This window comes from Spinacia oleracea, chromosome 6 (genome assembly GCF_020520425.1).
Source record: "Spinacia oleracea cultivar Varoflay chromosome 6, BTI_SOV_V1, whole genome shotgun sequence".
Taxonomy (NCBI): domain Eukaryota; kingdom Viridiplantae; phylum Streptophyta; class Magnoliopsida; order Caryophyllales; family Amaranthaceae; genus Spinacia; species Spinacia oleracea.
In genome coordinates, this window is record NC_079492.1 from 56903660 (window position 1) to 56922695 (window position 19036).

The 19036-nt window shown below is 39.7% G+C and overlaps 1 long non-coding RNA gene and 1 pseudogene across 1 annotated transcript in view; both read left to right on the plus strand.

The window, feature by feature from the left end:
* Positions 1–19036, plus strand: part of LOC130463708 (uncharacterized) — a 69591-nt gene that overhangs the window by 17672 nt on the left and 32883 nt on the right. The window lies entirely within an intron of this gene.
* LOC130464667 (uncharacterized) lies at positions 15531–15631 on the plus strand (annotated as a pseudogene).

The following is a 19036-nucleotide window of genomic DNA, read 5'->3' on the forward strand; positions in this document are numbered from 1 at the left end:
GGGACTACACCAAGTTCACCTATGAACTTCCTTAGCCAAATAGATTCCTTTGCTACTTCATGTGTAGCAATGTACTTCGCTTCAGTTGTAGAATCCGCAATGGTGCTCAGTTTAGCACTTTTCCATCTTACTGCACCTCCGTTGAGGCAGAAGACAAACCCAGACTGTGATCTGAAATCATCTTTGTCGTTTTGGAAACTTGCATCCGTATAGCCTTTAACAATTAATTCATCATCTCCACCATAGACCAGGAAATCATCTTTTTGCCTTTTCAGGTACTTCAGAATATTCTTGGCAGCAGTCCAATGCGCCTCTCTTGGGTCTGACTGGTATCTTCTCGTAGCACTGAGTGCGTACGAAACATCCGGGCGTGTACATATCATATCATACATTATTGAACCAATCAATGATGCATATGGAATCCCACTCATTCGTCTACACTCATCCAGTGTTTTTAGGCACTGAGTCTCGTTTAGAGTCGTTCCATGAGACATGGGTAGGTAGCCTCGCTTGGAGTCAGCCATCTTGAACCTTTCAAGCACCTTATTGATATAAGTGCTTTGACTAAGTTCAATCATCTTTATAGATCTATCTCTGTAGATCTTGATGCCCAGTATGTACTGTGCTTCTCCTAGATCCTTAATCGAAAAACATTTCCCAGCCAAATCTTGACAGAGTTCAACATAGGAATGTCATTTCCGATAAGTAATATGTCTTCGACATATAATACTAGAAAAGAAGTTTTGCTCCCACTGACTTTCTTGTATACACAAGATTCGTGTGCGTTCTTGATGAAGCCAAAATCACTGACTGCTTCATCAAAATGTATATTCCAGCTCCTTGATGCTTTCTTCAATCCATAGATGGATTTCTTAAGCTTGCATACCTTTTTAGCATTCTTTGGATCCTCAAAACCCTCAGCTTGTGTCATGAACACAGTTTCTGTTAAAACGCTGTTTAAGAAAGCAGTTTTGACATCCATCTGCCATATTTTGTAATCGGAATATGTAACAGTATCCGAATAGACTTTAGCATTGCAATTGGTGAAAAGGTTTCATCATAATCCACACCGTGGACTTGGATGTATCCTTTTGCAACCAATCTAGCTTTGAAAACTTCTAGTTTCCCATCCTTGTCCTTTTTTAGTTTGAAAACCCATTTGCTTCCTATGGCTTGGTAGCCATCTGGCAAATCGACCAAATCCCAAAATTGGTTTTCAAACATGGAGTCTAATTCAGATTGCATGGCTTCTTGCCAGTGCTTGGAGCTAGTGCTCGTCATAGCTTGTTGTAAGTCGCAGGTTCATCGCTTTCCAACAATATAATTTCATGGCTCTCATTCGTCAAAATACCTATGTATCTTTCTGGTTGAGACCTATATCTCTGCGATCTATGCGGGGTTACATTTCTAGTTGGTTCTTGATTCTCACCAGATACTTTTAAATATCTCTGAGTTTCAACTTGAATGTCATCTTGAGCATTCTCTAGATTTTGTTGTTCGACTCGAATTTCTTCAAGGTCTACTTTTCTCCTACTTGTCATTTTGGAAATGTGATCTATTTCCAAAAGATACCATCTCGAGCAACAAACACCTTGTTCTCAGATGTATTATAGAAGTAATACCCTATTTGTTTCCTTTGGATAGCCCACAAGGATACATTTGTCAAATTTCGGTTTAAGTTTGTCTGAAAATAATCGTTTGACGTATACTTCACAACCCCAAATCTTAAGAAAAGACACATTTGGAGGCTATCCAAACCATAACTCATATGGAGTCTTTTCGACAGCTTTAGACGGAGCTCTATTTAGTGTGAGTGCAGCTGTTTTTAGTGCATGTCCCCAAAATTCTCACTACTACAAAAATGGGCAAAGAGACCCGTCCAAAATGGCATAAGAGACCCCTTTTGAGGGGGTCTCTAGATAGGGGGGTCTCTTTTATGAAGAGACCCCCTCATCTAGAAAGGGTCTCTTTGATAGAAACAAGAGACCCCTTAGGTAAGAAAGGGGGTCTGTTATGTAAAGCCTACTAAAAATAATTAAGAAGGGTAAAAGACCCATTCTTAAAGATATGGGGTCTCTTTCTTCAATAGCTTCAGATCCCATATGTAAGAAAAGGGGTCTCTTTGTTGTTTTTTGTTTTTTTTATTAAACAAACTCAGACCCCCTATTTCACCTAACAGGTCTCTTTGCCATGTTTTTATTTAAAAATAAATGCTTTAGTATAGACCCAATATCTCACCCAACGGGTCTCTTTGGTGATTTTTTATAAAAAAAATATTTATGTCAACATTTCACTGCATATTAAAGTCGCTTAAATTAACAAAGCACCAATTGAAAAACAAACTAATATTACATCCAAAATCTTATGAATTATTCATTCATAATCTAAAATTTACGTACAAAAATACAAAAGTTGTTTAAGTACAAGAATAAAATCTCATTTCAACCTATACAAACCCAATAAAAAAATACGTACACCGTAAATTTTCCCAATGACTGATGGGGAATGCCATAGTAGCTGCAGCATTTACCGGCAATCAATAATAAGGACGCACAATGGCATTTTGGTACCTCATGTGTCACTTTCTGGAAGAAGCATATGAACGGTTGTTGCAACTTACCAAAATCATTTTCCTTACAAGATCATACTATTAAAGCTTCAACTAGAGTGATCAAGGTCATCGTCACATTCGTTTCCAGTAGGCAGTTTTAGCACACTCAACGCATTCCGCTGCAGCTCCACCTCAATCTCGTTGTTTAGAACCTTCAAAAAGTCAAGAAATATCTCAATATTAATCCCCACAAAAAACTACTTTTCTTTTTCCAATCCCCAAAGTAACATGGATAAGCAAGTAGAAAGTTAAAAGAAGCCAAATATCAATGGCCATTAGAAAAGGTTAAGCAGAATATCAGCAAAAATCACCTAACATCTTTTCAATAATCTGGAATTGGATGGTGATAAGGGTGTTTTTCCGTCGTTGAATAGAAACTCACCTCACCAAACAAAATTTATAAAACACCTAACTAACCGGCTAATGGACTATAGCGGCAAGTATAGGGATCGTCCCATAGGAATGGATATGTTTGACTATTCAATCTATGCGTTCACAAGCTAGTTCGAATCAAATTTGAGTTTTTGAATTAATCTAATGAAAGCTAGAAAAGCAAACAAATAAAGAGATTCTAGAGATTTCGGGAACCGGCAATGGAAATCGAATAAAAGAAACCACAAGGTCAAAACATTCATGAATATGCAACGACATAGAAAATAGGGGAATGAAACCAAATGACGTGCTCGCCACCTCTCGGATGGAGCACGCGAAGCAACCTAGCCTATGAAGAGCTTTCGCCTAATCCTAAACTAGATAAGCTTGCATATAATAGGAACTATCATTCACTTGCACAAATTAGGCTCACAATGTCTTGCCAAACCTAATCATACATTCCAATCTAATCCAATCAAATAGCATTCGCGACTACTACTCAACTAGTCATGGATGTCCTATCACTAAATCACATTTAATCACAACACCAATCATGAATTTTCCCTAAAATTCCCCAAATTCAATGCCAAGGCTTCATCCCTAACCTCTAGACTAAACAACTCAATTAGCATGATTAACATCAACATTGAACTAACATTAATCCTAATCATGAAACTAATTGAATTAATCAAACTAATTGAAACAACAAAAATCAGAAAATTCAAACCACAAAAATTGGGGAAAAACTAAGAACATTCAAAATTTGAAACTAAATCTAAGATTCAAGCATGAAAACAAAGCATAAACGAAATTAATGAAGCATTAAAGAATTAAAAGAACAAATCAAAAGAAGAATTAGAATTATACCTTGAAATGAAGAAGTTGCATCAAACTTGAAGAACAAAAATGAAGAACAAAACTCAAATGAAAGAGAAAAGTAATCTGGAATTTGATGATTGAATTTAACTAAGAATCAAGAATTTGAAGCTAAGAATCCTAATCCTAATCTCTAATCTAAGCCCTAATCTATTTCTCTCTCTAGAATTCTAAGCTAAAATCTGAAAAATGAAAACTACGAAAATAAAACTACGTCCAAAATGATTTGGGAATTCTCCTTTTATATCTCACGCCCAGCTGTGCGACCGCACAAGAGGGTGCGTGCGTCCGCACCAAACAGCAAGGAGTTCCTGAATATGAAATTCGTGCGACCGCACAAAATGGTGGTGCGCCCGCACAGGGATGGCAATGCGCTCGCACACACTGCAGCTCTTGCTGCGCGCTACTGCTGTGTTGTTGCTGCGCGTATGGCTGTGTTCTTGCCATGCTCTTGCTTCGTAGCTGCACATTGAACAAAATCGTATAGCATATCAATAAAATCGTAAAATATATTCTAAAATTGTCTAGCACGCTAGAAAATCGTATAGCACATTATTAAAATCGGAAAATGCATTATTGAATCGGAAAATCACATATTTAATTCGTTTGACGTTTTCGCAAATCGTAAAGCCATTTAAATCATCATCCAAGCCAAAAATCACATTATTTAGCACGTTAACACTCCAAATGACCCCACGCTATAAAATTGAGCATAAAAGACATATTTAGAGAGAAAACGGCTAGAATATACGCAAGACGAGAGAATGATACGATTAATGAAAAAACGCAACAAACCAACTAAAAACGATAAAACTAAGCGAAAATAGTAATAAAAAATGCTAATAAAATGAATTAAAATCCTAAGCTAAGAGCGACATAAATGTCGCTCATCAAACTCCCCCAAGCTAACCCTTTGCTTGTCTTCAAGCAAAGCTAGAATGAGAAACGGGGAGGAGAATGAGCTTATTTATTAAAAATCAAAATTACGAAAATAAGATCTACAAGAATGCACACTAACTCACTTTCGTAGGAATCACGGTTGCATTTAAGCGCATGCAACAAGCTCTTTGAACCCCACAATCGCTCATGAGGGCGAGTGGGATCTCGCAAGGGTTTCCAAAGAGAAACACCCATAACTCTTCCAAAAATTTGAATCAAGGCAAGAACTAAATGGATAACAAACCAAGAAAAAGAAAGAAAAGAAAAGAAAAAGAAAAGAAAGGAAAAGAAAAGAAAGGAAAGAAAAAGAAAAATGAAACTACAAAACTCAAGATAACGGCCTTTATTATGGAACGAGTATAAAAGAACACTAATATTACTAACTAAATAAACAAATGCACGCTAACCAATGTCCTAAATTGAGTGAAAGATTCGAGCGTCAAGAAAAGCGAACTAAGGGCAAGCACTAATGAATTCCCCTTCAACCGAGCATACCACGTCAAATCTCTAGATCCTATCCACCCTTGAGAATAGCGTCTTGAGACACCGCGAAGGTGCCGGAGAAATCAAGATTAGGCTACCCGACATCTTAGCATGACAATCCCATTCCATAAACTTGACCAAATCCTCCCTCCACCGACAGTGACTCAACTCAAAAGGGTCAAGAGGAATTTTAGGGTGAAACGTAGGCTAGGGGTAGGGCGTGGAACAAATTTGGTAATTTGGTGCTCATACCTAAAGTGAAGCGCAATGATAGAACTCAACTCAAGCAAATCGAACCAAAAATAAACTCAAACCACTTATTTGGGGTACCCCCAAGCTTATTCAATTACAATTCTAAACTACAACTCTTTTTGCACTTTTCTTGCTTTGATTTTCTCTTTTTTTTTGTGTTTCAATTGAAACTTTTCTCATGCCTTGTTTTTCTCTATTTTTGGCTTTTTCAAAACTTTCATTTCTCATTTTTGCTTTTGCTTATTTATTCACTATATACAACATAATTCCCAAACTTTTCCATTCATACCAATAAACATCATTCCTCAACTTTGCATATTCATTCAAAACCAACAAGCATCATAACTCAAAGCTTTACAATCACTTCTAAGGGTGAAAACAAAACAAAGGCTATTAGGCTTGTAATGTGCTCATAAGAAATGAAGGGGAAAGGTTCAAATGGCTAGCAAGGGGGCAAATGCAAACAAAAACATATGAGAAAAATAGAAAATAAAGTCCTAAACTAAAAAGAAAAATAGTCACCGAAAGAAATGCCTCTATCGTCCCCTAAAGTAGTTCGGTCGCGGTCTCGGGAAGGAAATAGTCAAATTCGGGAAGTAAGAAAGTCAATGCCAAGGATCCATGCCACTTAATATATATGTATATGTGTTTGGGCTAATTTGAACATGAACCTCACATGGGAGCAAATACCACTCTCTCCGGCTTCAAGTCACTAGAGAGATCGACACCATCTTACCACAAGCCAAGGGTTCAAGACGCATGCTACCCAAAGTTCTAACCAACTTCCTTAACACCAAATCCTAAATTCGACCCAAGACATTAAAAACCGTGCAACCATCTACCAATTAGGAATAAAAGCATTCTAGTCTACAAGTTCCAATTTTATTTGCCCAAATCAAGAATAATGCCTAAAAGCTAGAAAAACTTGCCTTGACAAAGATCGAAAAGGAAAAAGAAAGAAAAAGAATGAAAAAGGAAAACAAGAAAAAGAAAGAAAGAAAAATATAGAAAATATTCACAAAATCAATGAAACTAATCAAGAAATATGCACAAAATCCAAAATATTCACAAATCAAGCAATCCATCACACGGAGATCACAGTAGCAAACAATAGAATCTCCCCACAAGCTCGAATTAGGCCATGTCCTCAAGGCCTAAAACGAAACTTGGAGGGGCACAGCTGTTAGGTTATGATACATATCTCAAAACATAAATCATGCGGAAAACCTTAATGCTAGGAAACATATTATTTACACATAATCATTTACCATAATTTAGATGCATACACTTTGTAGCGTGCCCTCCCTAGCTGCGCCCGAACCGCACAAGAACAAGTCTTTAGGACTCCAAGTGTCGTCCCTCCGTAGATAGTCCATAACATGTCCGGATCCGCCTTAAGCTTGACCAACTAGAATCTCCCTTAAGGTTCCTAGGATTTTCGGCTAAAATGGTTGCAAGTGTTTGGCTGATTTTTGCTTCAAAATCTTACCTTTGAATACTTCAATGTTGTGTATAAATTTGTGACCCTAGGCACCTATTTATAGAGTTATGGAAAAGGACTTATAATCCTATTAGAATACTAATTTAGTTTAATTAGAATCCTGCTAGGACTCTATTAAATAAACTTTATCTATTAGGATTAGGATTTAATCATATGACGAATCCCGATAGCATTAGGATTCGTGTAACACGCACACAAACAACAACGCACAAGCACCGCACGCCCATGCGCAAGCCTTGCGGCCCACGCACGACGCACACCGCTGAGGCCCATGCTCGCAGCCCATCGCTGAGCTTGCGCGCGCCAAGGCTTGGCTGGGCCTGGCCTTGCGCGCGCCAAGGCTTGGCTGGGCCTGGCCTTGCGCTGGGCCTGGTCGAGGCCTTTGGCGTATTGGATGCGTGTGGCTTGCTGGGCGTTGGCCTGGCTTTGTGCTGGGCGTTGGCCTGGCTTCGTGCTGGGTGTTGGCCTGGCTTCGTGCTGGGCCTTCGTCTAGCAAGCCTCGTCCGATGCTAATTCGTACGATACGCTTTCCGATTAATTAATTCCCGATTCCGGAATTCATTTCCGATACGAACAATATTTAATATTTCCGATTCCGGAATTAATTTTCGTTTCGAACAAATATTTAATATTTCCGTTTCCGGAATTATTTTCCGATTCCGATAATATTTCCGATTCTAACAATATTTCCGTTTCCGGCAATATTTCCGATTCCGGTAATAGTTCCATTTCCGATAATATTTTCCGATACGTACCATGTTTCCGTTTCCGGCAACATCTACGACTTGGATAATATTTATATTTCCGATACGATCCATATTTCCGTTTCTGGCAATATCATCGTTCCCGGAGTATTCATTTCTTGCTTTTGACGATCTCAGCTCCCATTGAAACCAAGATCCGTCGATTCCGAATATCCATAGATGGAGTATTTAATGCCATTAAATACTTGATCCGTTTACGTACTATTTGTGTGACCCTACGGGTTCAGTCAAGAGTAAGCTGTGGATTAATATCATTAATTCCACTTGAATTGAAGCGGCCTCTAGCTAGGCATTCAGCTCACTTGATCTCACTGAATTTATTAACTTGTTAATTAATACTGAACCGCATTTATTAGACTTAACATTAAATGCATACTTGGACCAAGGGCATTATTTCCTTCAGTCTTGTGCAATTCCTAATTCCTTTGTCGCTCGATGCTTGCTCTTGAACATAAGGTAAGAGTTGTCATCCTTATTATGCCCAGAGGTGTTTCTCGGTTTCAGAGTTCAACTGATCAAATAAACAGATAATCATAGCCTATGATTCATCTGAGCACGACCATGCATTTTACAGTTTCTAGCTCTCCGAGTGGCCTTGTACAACTTTCAGCATCTCATCCCGATTTATGGGAGGACAATCCCAATCTTGCGATCTTGAGATTAGACTTCGTTTGATAGGTGATTACCTGAGCGTTTCCTTTATAGCCTCCTTTTACGGTGCGACGGTTGGTCAACGTCAAAGTAAGCAGTTCTCAAACAAGTAATCTCAAATCACTTAGGTATTGAGGATTAGTGTCTAATAATTTTAATGAAATTTACTTTTGAAAGATTTTAATCTCTTACAGTAAAGTTTCATAGGTCTATCCGATACTAGTCATCCCAAAGTAAGTATCTATGCAAATGATTACGACATTGCCATGTCCTCATAGTTCAAGAAATAGAACTACTAGTCATCTTGCATTCTAGTCGTCTAACGTTTTCTATGCGTCCATCTTTATAGAAAACTCCGACCAGGGACTATTTTCAACTTTTGACATTCAAGTTCACTTGATAGACATTTCTTAGTCACAGGACTGGTCCTGACAGTCTATCTTGGATATTTCGTCAAATTGAAGGGACTAATCATTTAATAAACCACAAATTAAATGGAAAAATGAATTCTATTCATTTATTGTGAATGATTAACCAATATTGTTTTACAAAGTATTAAACTCTAAAACTTTAAAACATTAAACAAAGACATCAAAGCCATTCTCTAATATACTTTATTCCCATTGTTGCAGTGTGCGAGTTGTGCTTCGCCTGCGGCAGAGGTTTAGTCAATGGATCTGAGATGTTGTCATCAGTTCCAATCTTGCTTATCTCGACTTCTTTTCTTTCAACGAACTCTCGTAGAAGGTGAAATCTACGAAGTACATGCTTGACTCTTTGGTGGTGTCTAGGCTCCTTTGCCTGTGCAATAGCTCCGTTATTAACACAATATAGGGCTATTGGTCCTTTAATGGAGGGGACTACACCAAGTTCACCTATGAACTTCCTTAGCCATATAGCTTCCTTTGCCGCTTCATGTGTGATGGGTGTATTTTCCGTCGTTGATAGAAAACAACCTATGCAAACAATATTTATAAAACCACTCAACTACCGGCTAGCGGTAAGCAAAGGGATCGTCCCAAAGAAACGGTGGTTATTGAGTTTGAAAGTCAATCTAGTTCGAACAAGGATTTGGTTTTGAATTGTCACTTTTAAGAATCTAAAAACGAAGAATTATGATAAATTGAATCAAGAAAGGGAAACGTTAGGGTGTCGGGGATAGGCTAGGGAAACCGGGGGAAATGAATTCAACTATTTAACAATGGTGATCATGCAACGAAATGGTGATTAGGCAAATGGCATATAAAGACGAACCCGCCACCTCTCGGATAGGGAACGCTAAGCGTCTAGTCCACGGAAGAGCTTTCGCCGAATCCTAGATTAAACTAACTAGCATATAATAGGCACCGCCATTTGATCACACAAGATAGGCCCACAATCTCTTGCCAAACCTAGCCTATGGTTCCACGTGATTCTAATCGAATAGCATTTGCAACTACCAATCAATTAGCATGGATGTCCTATCATCAAATCATATTTAATCACATGAATCAATCAACAATCAATCATCAATTTCCCCTAATTAAGCCCCTAGATTCTCCCCTTTCCCTTTCCCTAACCTAAATCTACTCACTAATCATTCTAGAAATTAAGCAATCCATTAATTCTAAGCTAGCAAGAATGAAATTGAAGGAGTAAGAGAAGAGAATTTAAGAATTCAATTGCACAATCAACTAGGAATTAAGAATCAAAGTAACTTCAATCAATGAAATCAAGAATTCAAGAAATTAAGGAATTGAAGAACAATCAACAACAAAGCAAGAGCAAGAATTAAGAAACTAAGAATTAAATTGTAAAATTGAAGAAGAGTTAAGAAGGATTACAAATTGAAGCTTGAATGGAGAGTTTCTCTCTCTAGAATTGTTGAAAATCTACTTTTAGAATCTCCAATTATCAACTAAAATTCTACTCTCTACAAAATAAATCGAAAAATCTATTTAAAAGTTTTCCCAAATAGAAGCCAAAGTTCGAAAAAAAGTAGCCCGCGCAGCGATTCGGTCGCACGTACCCACTGTGCGACCGAACGTAAATGACTTTGTTCGACCAAATGCAGTCCTGTGCGAGCGAAGACAACGAAGATCATTTCCTTCGTCCTGTGCGACCGAACGTAAAATCTTGTTCGGTCGAATGGGGTTTCTTTGGCTCAAGTCTCCTTTGCAGCTCTATTCGGTCGAACAAGAAGAACTGATCGGGCGCACAACTTTTTTGCGGTCGAACTCAAAAAGTTGTGCGGTCGAACAAATGCTTTGCTGTCGAACATATGGCCTTGTGCGGTCGTTTTCCAAATTTGGGGCATTCTGTCTCAGAAATCCATTATGTGCGACCGAACAACAGAGGGCATTTGATTGCACAAAACTGGAAATTCCATGAACTCCATTTGCACTACTCTATTCGGGCGCACAAAATGCCACTTGACCACACAAGCCCTGTTTTTGCTCGAATTCACTTGTTTTCCATCATTTTTCATCAAGATCACCTATAAAGAACAAGATGGAACAAAACTTATAAATCTCACACAAAAAGCTATAAAAACTATAAAAAAGCATAAAAAACTAACATAAAATCCTAGGCTAAGAGCGACATAAATGTTGCTCATCAAACTCCCCCAAGCTAAGCGTTTGCTAGTCTCTAGCAAACTAAACTCAACTAAGGAAGAATGAGCAACTAATCAGATTCAAAAAATTTACCAAAATCAAAATCTAGCAAATCTAATCAAGGCAAGACTAAAATGGAAAACACAAACCAAGAAAAGAAAGAAATAAAAGAAGAAAAAAATAAAAGAGAAGAAAAGAAATTAAACTACAAAATTCAAGACGGGCTTTATTATGGAACAAGTATAGAAGAACACTAATATTACTAATCAAATAAATGAGTACACGCTAAGTAATGTCCTAAACCGAGGGAAAGATTCGAGCATCAAGCAAAGTGAACTAAGGGCAAGCACTAGTCAATCCCCCTACATCCGGGCATACCACGTCAAATCTCTAGATCTTCTCCACCCTTGAGAATAGCGTCTCAAGACACCAGGAAGGCGCCAGAAAATCAACATTAGGCTACCCGACATCTTAGCATGACAACCTTGTTCCTTAAGCTTGACCAAATCCTCCCTCCATCGACAATGACTCAACTCTAAATGGTCAAGAGGGCTTTTAGGGCGTAACGTAGGCTAGGGGTAACGCGCGGAACAAATTTGGGCATTTGGTGCTCATACCTAAAGTGAAGCGCAATGATAGAACTAAACTCACGCATTTTGAACCAAACACAAACTCGTACCACTTATTTGGGGTACCCCCGAGCTTATTCAACAACAATTCTAAACTACAACTTTTTTTTGCGTTTTTTCCTTGATTTGATTTTCCTCTTTTTTTTGTGTTTCAAATGAAACTTTTCATGCCTTGTTTTTTCTCTATTTTTGGCTTTTTTTTCAAAACTTTACTCTCTTTTTGCTTTTGCAACAATTATCCACTATATACAACATTCTTCCAAAACTTTGCCATTCATACCAAACAACATTCATTCCTCAACTTTGCATAATTACTCCAAAACAACAAGCATCATAACTCTAAGCTTCACTATCACTTCTAAGGGTGAAAACAAAACAAAGGCTATTAGGCTTGTAATGTTCTCATAAGAAATGAAGGGCCAAGGCTCAAATGGCTAGCAAAGGGGCAAATGCAAACAAAAACATATGAGAAAAATAAGAAAATAGTCCTAAACTAAAAAGAAAAATAGTCACCGAAAGAAATGCCTCTATCGTCCCCTAAAGTAGTTCGGTCGCGGTCTCGGGAAGGAAATGGTCAAACTCGGGAGATAAGAAAGTCAATGCTAAGGATCCATGCCACTCAATATATGAAAATGTGTTTGGGCTTATTTTTGAGCATGAACCTCACAAGGGAGCAAATACCATTCTCTCCGGCTTCAAATCACTAGAGAAATCGACACCATCTTACCACAAGCCAAGAGTTCATGACACATGCTACCCATAGTTCAACCAACTTTCTTGACACCAAATCCTAGACTCGACCCAAGACATTACGAACCGTGTAAAAATCTACCAATTAGGAATAAAAGCATTCTAATCTACAAGTTCCAATTGTATATGCCCTAATCAAGAATATTGCCTAAGAAAACCTAGAAAAACTTGCCTTGACAAAAAGGAAATCTAAACAAAAGAAAAAGGAAGAAAATAAGAAAACACACCAAAAAGGGAAACAAAAAGAAACAAACAAAACAAACAAAAAGAAAAGAAACTAAAATCAAACTAAATCAATCTAAAACCAAAGAAACAAGCACATAATGGTATGATTCATAGCAATGAGCATCAACAAGTAGCCAACCACACAACAAAACTCCCCCCAAGCTAGAATCAGGCCATGTCCTCACGGCCTAAAACCAAAAAAGGAGGGTCACAGCTACCCATCCAACCAAATGCCCCAACATGATGTATGCCCGTCCCCCAAAGTATGCAATAGAGTTAGAAGGATGTTACCGGAATTATCGTGGGAGCAAGTCCCGCAAAGAGCCGTTAAAACCCGAACAAACTCACCAAGATAAAGACGGGTAAGGCAAAAGGTGGAAAGTGTGAACCCACCGCGATGAAACATACCAAAACAATGCATAGAAGCCGCGGGGTGCCTCCCGGGAGCGCTCGTTTAACGTCATTAGCTTGACGGACCCCCCCAAAAGGTCAAGGGGGGTCAAAGACAACTAACCTTGGGTCAACACTAGTCAACATGCATTTCTTTGCCCCTTTGGGCACAAAGATCTTACCGACATCACCATTCAAGAGGCGGAAACCAAATAATCCACCAACATGCCCCTCCTCGGGACTCGATGAACTCTTAGCTGACTTCTTGGCTTTCTTATCCGATCCATGAAACACTTTGGAGGGTTTAGCTCCATTATCATCATCAACATGCATTTCAAATATCTCGGGGATAGTTACAACATCTTCAAGCTCATCTCCAAGCGCCTTTGGGACTCCATGGACATTCTTGTCATCAAGAGAGGACCTAGCAAGCTCATTAGCACACTTAGAAACATGAAAATTGTTAGAATAATTAGCACAAGAGTGGTTGTTCTCAATACAAGCAAGAGTGTCAATTTTCATGCAACTTTTCATTTTAGAGCAACAATGTTCATCAATTGCAAGCTTGAAACTAGCATTGGCGTCTCCCGCTTTCAAAGTGATTAGTCCTTCTTGCACATCGATAAGAGCACACGCGGTGGCCAAAAATGGCCTCCCCAAGATAATGGGGGTATGGGCATCCTCATCAATGTCCAAGACAACGAAATCCACAAGGAAGGTAAGCTCGCCAACCACTAGGGGAACATCCTCAACCTTGCCAATAGGATACTTGACCGAACGGTCGGCAAGTTGCAAGGTGATGTTGGTTGGGACAAGATCTCCAACGTCAAGCTTGGCAAACACCGAATAAGGTAGTATACTAACGCTAGCACCCAAATCACATAAGGCATTGCTTATTTCAAGCTCCTTAATAGCACAAGGGATAGAAAAATTACCTGGGTCCTTGAGTCTGGGTGGCATTTGGTTGAGAATGATAGCACTACAATTCTCGGTTAGGTTCACCGTCTCCTTTATGTCGCAATCCCGCTTCCCACTCAAGATTTCCTTGAGAAATCTTGAGTAGGTAGGCATTTGTTTCAATGCTTCCGTAAAGGGGAGGGTGATGTGCAAATTTTGAAGAACATCAAGGAATTTTGAGAATTGCACGTCCAACTTGTGCCTTATGAATCTTTGGGGATAGGGAAGTTTAGGAGTGGGGAGAGGTAGGAGAGTTGCCTCCTTTGGTATAGGAGTTTCACCTACATCATTGATGGGAGGCTCCTCTTCTACCAAATCATTGTCACTAGACTCAATGACTCCCCCTTGATCCTTCCCATTAGGCTTAGAAGCCTTACTAGCTCGAGGAACATCATCTAAGATTTTCCCACTCCTTGTCACTATGGCATTCATTTTCCTTGGAGTATGACTTTGGGGTGGGAGACTAGCATGCGCATGATGTTCCCTAAAGGTATTTGCAAGTTGAGCTACTTGGGTCACAATCATCTTTAAGTGAGTGTTGGATTGTTTGAATCCATCCTCAAACTCGACATTCTTCTTGGCTTGCGCCCCCACAAATGACTCCATGAGAGCCTCAAGATTAGACTTGAGAGGCGGGAGTGGTGGAGGTGCAACGCCATAACCACTAAGGTTTGCTTGATATTGGTTGCCAAAGGTCCTCGGTCTATTGAATCCGGGAGGTGGCAATTGAGATGCACCATAAGGAACTCCCGAGTTGAAAGGATAACCCCCACTTGAGGCACCCCTAAAGTGCCCATAAGATTAGTTATAACCCCCTCCACCTTGATGGTTGGGATTATAACCCCCTTGGTTGTATTGGCCTTGATTGCCAAAACCTTGAGCATGACCATAGGGCGCTTGGCTTTGATAGCCTTGTGCTCTATAGCCACCTCGATTTTGGCTATCATACCCACTTCCTTGGCCATAGCCTTGGTGGGGACCATACATGGAGGGCCTTCTAGGTTGCCTAGCAAAATTAGGATTGTTAGGGTTATCATTCCTAGACCTCTCATTGATGGCATTAGCACACTCTACATCAAACTCTCCTTTATATGAACTATGGGGCATGCATCGGGGGAATGACTATAGTCTTGGAAATTTTCACAAAAGAAGGTGCCCGGAGGCATTGAGCCATAAGAACTAACCCTGCCCTTCCCCTTAGAGAGAAGAGTGGCCGAGGGAGGAGGGATTGTAGACGGTGATGGCGATTGGCTTGGTGTATTTTCGAGCTTCTCCAAGCGTGAGGTAAGCTTCTCTATCATCCGTGATTGCTCTATGGCGTACACAGAACCCTTACCATCCTCACTTCTACCTTTCCCATCATAATTCCTTGTGCCTACATGCCAAGATTGGTAGTTTTGAACTACATCCTCAATGCTTTCCTCTATTTGATCCTCAGTTTTATTCATAATGGGGCCTCCCGCGCCCGCATCAAGACTTGTCTTCGAACTTGGACTCAACCCCAACTAAAATGTTTGGAGCAACAACCATTTAGGAATCCCATGGTGTGGGCATTCCCTTTGGTACTCCTTGAAACGGTCCCAAGCTTCGAAGAGTGACTCATCTCGCCTTTGCTCAAAGGATTGGATCTTGTGGCGAATTTCCGCCGTCTTCCCATGCGAGTAAAACTTGTGCAAGAATGCACTAGTCACCTCGTTCCAAGTGCGGAGTGAGTTGGGCTTGACCTCCTTGTCAAGCCAATCACTTGCTTGCCCAAGGAGAGAGAACCGAAACAATGTCAACCTCACATAGTCCGATGTAACACCATTATGCTTTATGGTGTCACAATAGTACTTGAACTGCTTGAGATGCTCATGAGGTGATTCGTTACTCTTCCCGCAAAAATGGTGGCTTTGCACCAAATTAATCTAGGCGGGTTTGATTTCGAAGTTGTTAGAACTTGTTGTGGGTGCTTGGATACCGCATGTAGCTGCAAACGCGCCCGGTACTCCCAAATTCTTAACCGGGAGCGCCATAGTCTCAAAATCCTGCTCACTCTCTTTTTGCTCCCTGTCAACACTCAAAGCTTCAAACCGATTATGACTTGATGAGCTAGTTCGAGCACGCCTAAGTCTCCTTAGAGTCCTTTCCAATTCAAGGTCAAGAGGATGGAGGATCCTTTGACGAGCACGTCCCCTATCAAGCATAAACACTCAAGAAAACCGTGAGAAATGCCAAGGAAAAGAAAGCTAAGCAAGAATTCTAAAATGCAATTTTTTTTGTATTTTCTAATGATGAGCTAGTCTCAACTTAAACTCAACAACAACGACCGTTCCCCGGCAACGGCGCCATTTTGATAGGTGTATTTTCCGTCGTTGATAGAAAATAACCTATGCAAACAATATTTATAAAACCACTCAACTACCGGCTAGTGGTAAGCAAAGGGATCGTCCCAAAGAAACGGTGGTTATTGAGTTTGAAAGTCAATCTAGTTCGAACAAGGATTTGGTTTTGAATTGTCACTTTTAAGAATCTAAAAACGAAGAATTATGCTAAATTGAATCAAGAAAGGGAAACGTTAGGGAGTCGGGGATAGGCTAGGGAAATCGAGGGAAATGAATTCAACTATTTAGCAATGGTGATCATGCAACGAAATGCTGATTAGGAAAATGGCATCTAAAGACGAACCCGCCACCTCTCGGATAGGGAACGCTAAGCGTCTAATCCACGGAAGAGCTTTCGCCTAATCCTGGATTAAACTAACTAGCATATAATAGGCACCGCCATTTGATCACACAAGATAGGCCCACAATCTCTTGCCAAACCTAGCCTATGGTTCCACGTGAATCTAATCGAATAGCATTTGCAACTACCAATAAATTAGCATGGATGTCCTATCATCAAATCATATTTTATCACATGAATCAATCAACAATCAATCATCAATTTCCCCTAAATAAGCCCTTAGATTCTCCCCTTTCCCTAACCTAAATCTACTCACTAATCATTCTAGAAATTAAGCAATCCATTAATTCTAAGTTAGCAAGCATGAAATTGAAGGAGTAAGAGAAGAGAATTTAAGAATTCAATTGCACAATCAACTAGGAATTAAGAATCAAAGTAACTTCAATCAATGAAATCAAGAATTCAAAAAATTAAGGAATTGAAGAACAATCAACAACAAAGCAAGAGCAAGAATTAAGAAACTAAGAATTAAATTGCAAAATTGAAGAAGAGTTAAGAAGGATTACAAATTGAAGCTTAAATGAAGGAGAGTTTCTCTCTCTAGAATTGCCGAAAATCTACTTTTAGAATCTCCAATTATCAACTAAAATTCTACTCTCTACAAAATAAATCGAAAAATCTATTTTTAAGTTTCCCCAAATAGAAGCCAAAGTTCGAAAAAAAGCAGCCCGCGCAGCGATTCGGTCGCACGTACCCACTGTGCGACCGAACGTAAATGACTTTGTTCGACCAAATGCAGTCCTGTGCGAGCGAAGACAGCGAAGATCAGTTCCTTCATCCTGTGCGACCGAACGTAAAATCCTGTTCGGTCGAATGGGGTTTCTTTGGCTCAAGTCTCCTTTGCAGCTCTATTCGGTCGAACAAGAAGAATTGATCGGGCGCACAACTTTTGTGCGGTCGAACTCAAAAAGTTGTGCGGTCGAACAAATGCTGTGCTGTCGAACATAAGGCCTTGTGCGGTCGTTTTCCAATTTTGGGGCATTCTGTCTCAGAAATCCATTCTGTGCGACCGAACAACAGAGGGCATTCGATCGCACAAAACTGGAAATTCCATGAACTCCATTTGCACTACTCTATTCGGGCGCACAAAACGCCACTCGACCGCACAAGCCCTGTTTTGGCTCGAATTCACTTGTTTTCCATCATTTTTCATCAAGATCACCTATAAAGCACAAGATGGAACAAAACTTATAAATCTCACACAAAAAGCTATAAAAACTATAAAAAAGCATAAAAACTAACATAAAATCCTAGGCTAAGGGCGACATAAATGTCGCTCATCAATGTGCAGCAATGTACTCCGCTTCAGTTGTAGAATCCGCAATGGTGCTTTGCTTAGCACTTTTCCAGCTTACTGCACCTCCGTTGAGGCAGAAGACAAACCCAGACTGTGATCTGAAATCATCCTTGTCGGTTTGGAAATTTGCGTCCGTATAGCCTTTAACAATTAATTCATCATCTCCACCATAGACCAGGAAGTCATCTTTGTGCCTTTTCAGGTACTTCAGAATATTCTTGGCAGCAGTCCAATGTGCCTCTCCTGGGTCTGACTCGTATCTTCTCGTAGCACTGAGTGCATACGCAACATCCGGGCGTGTACATATCATAGCATACATTATTGAACCAATCAATGATGCATATGGAATCCCATTCATTCGTCTACGCTCATCAAGTGTTTTTGGGCACTGAGTCTTGCGTAGAGTCATTCCATGAGACATGGGTAGGTAGCCTCGCTTGGAGTCTGCCATCTTGAACCTTTTAAGCACCTTATTGATATAAGTGCTTTGACTAAGTCCAATCATCTTTTTAGATCTATCTCTGTAAATCTTGATGCCCAGTATGTACTGTGCTTCTCCTAGATCCTTCATCGAAAAACATTTCCCAAGCCAAATCTTGACAGAGTTCAACATAGGAATGTCATTTTTGATGAAACCAAAGTACTAGAAAAGAAATTTTTCTCCCACTGACCTTCTTGTATACACAAGATTCGTCTGCGTTCTTGATGAAACCAAAGTCACTGACTGCTTCATCAAAACGTATGTTCCAGCTCCTTGATGCCTGCTTCAATCCGTAGATTGATTTCTTAAGCTTGCATACCCTTTTAGCATTCTTAAAACGCCGTTTAAGAAACCGATTTTTACATCCATCTGCCATATTTCGTAATCGTAATATGCAGCGATTGCTAACATTATCTGAATAGACTTTAGCATTGCAACTGGTGAAAAGGTTTCATCGTAATCCACACCGTGGACTTGCCTCTAACCTTTTGCAACCAATCTAGCTTTGAAAACTTCAAGTTTCCCATCCTTGTCATTTTT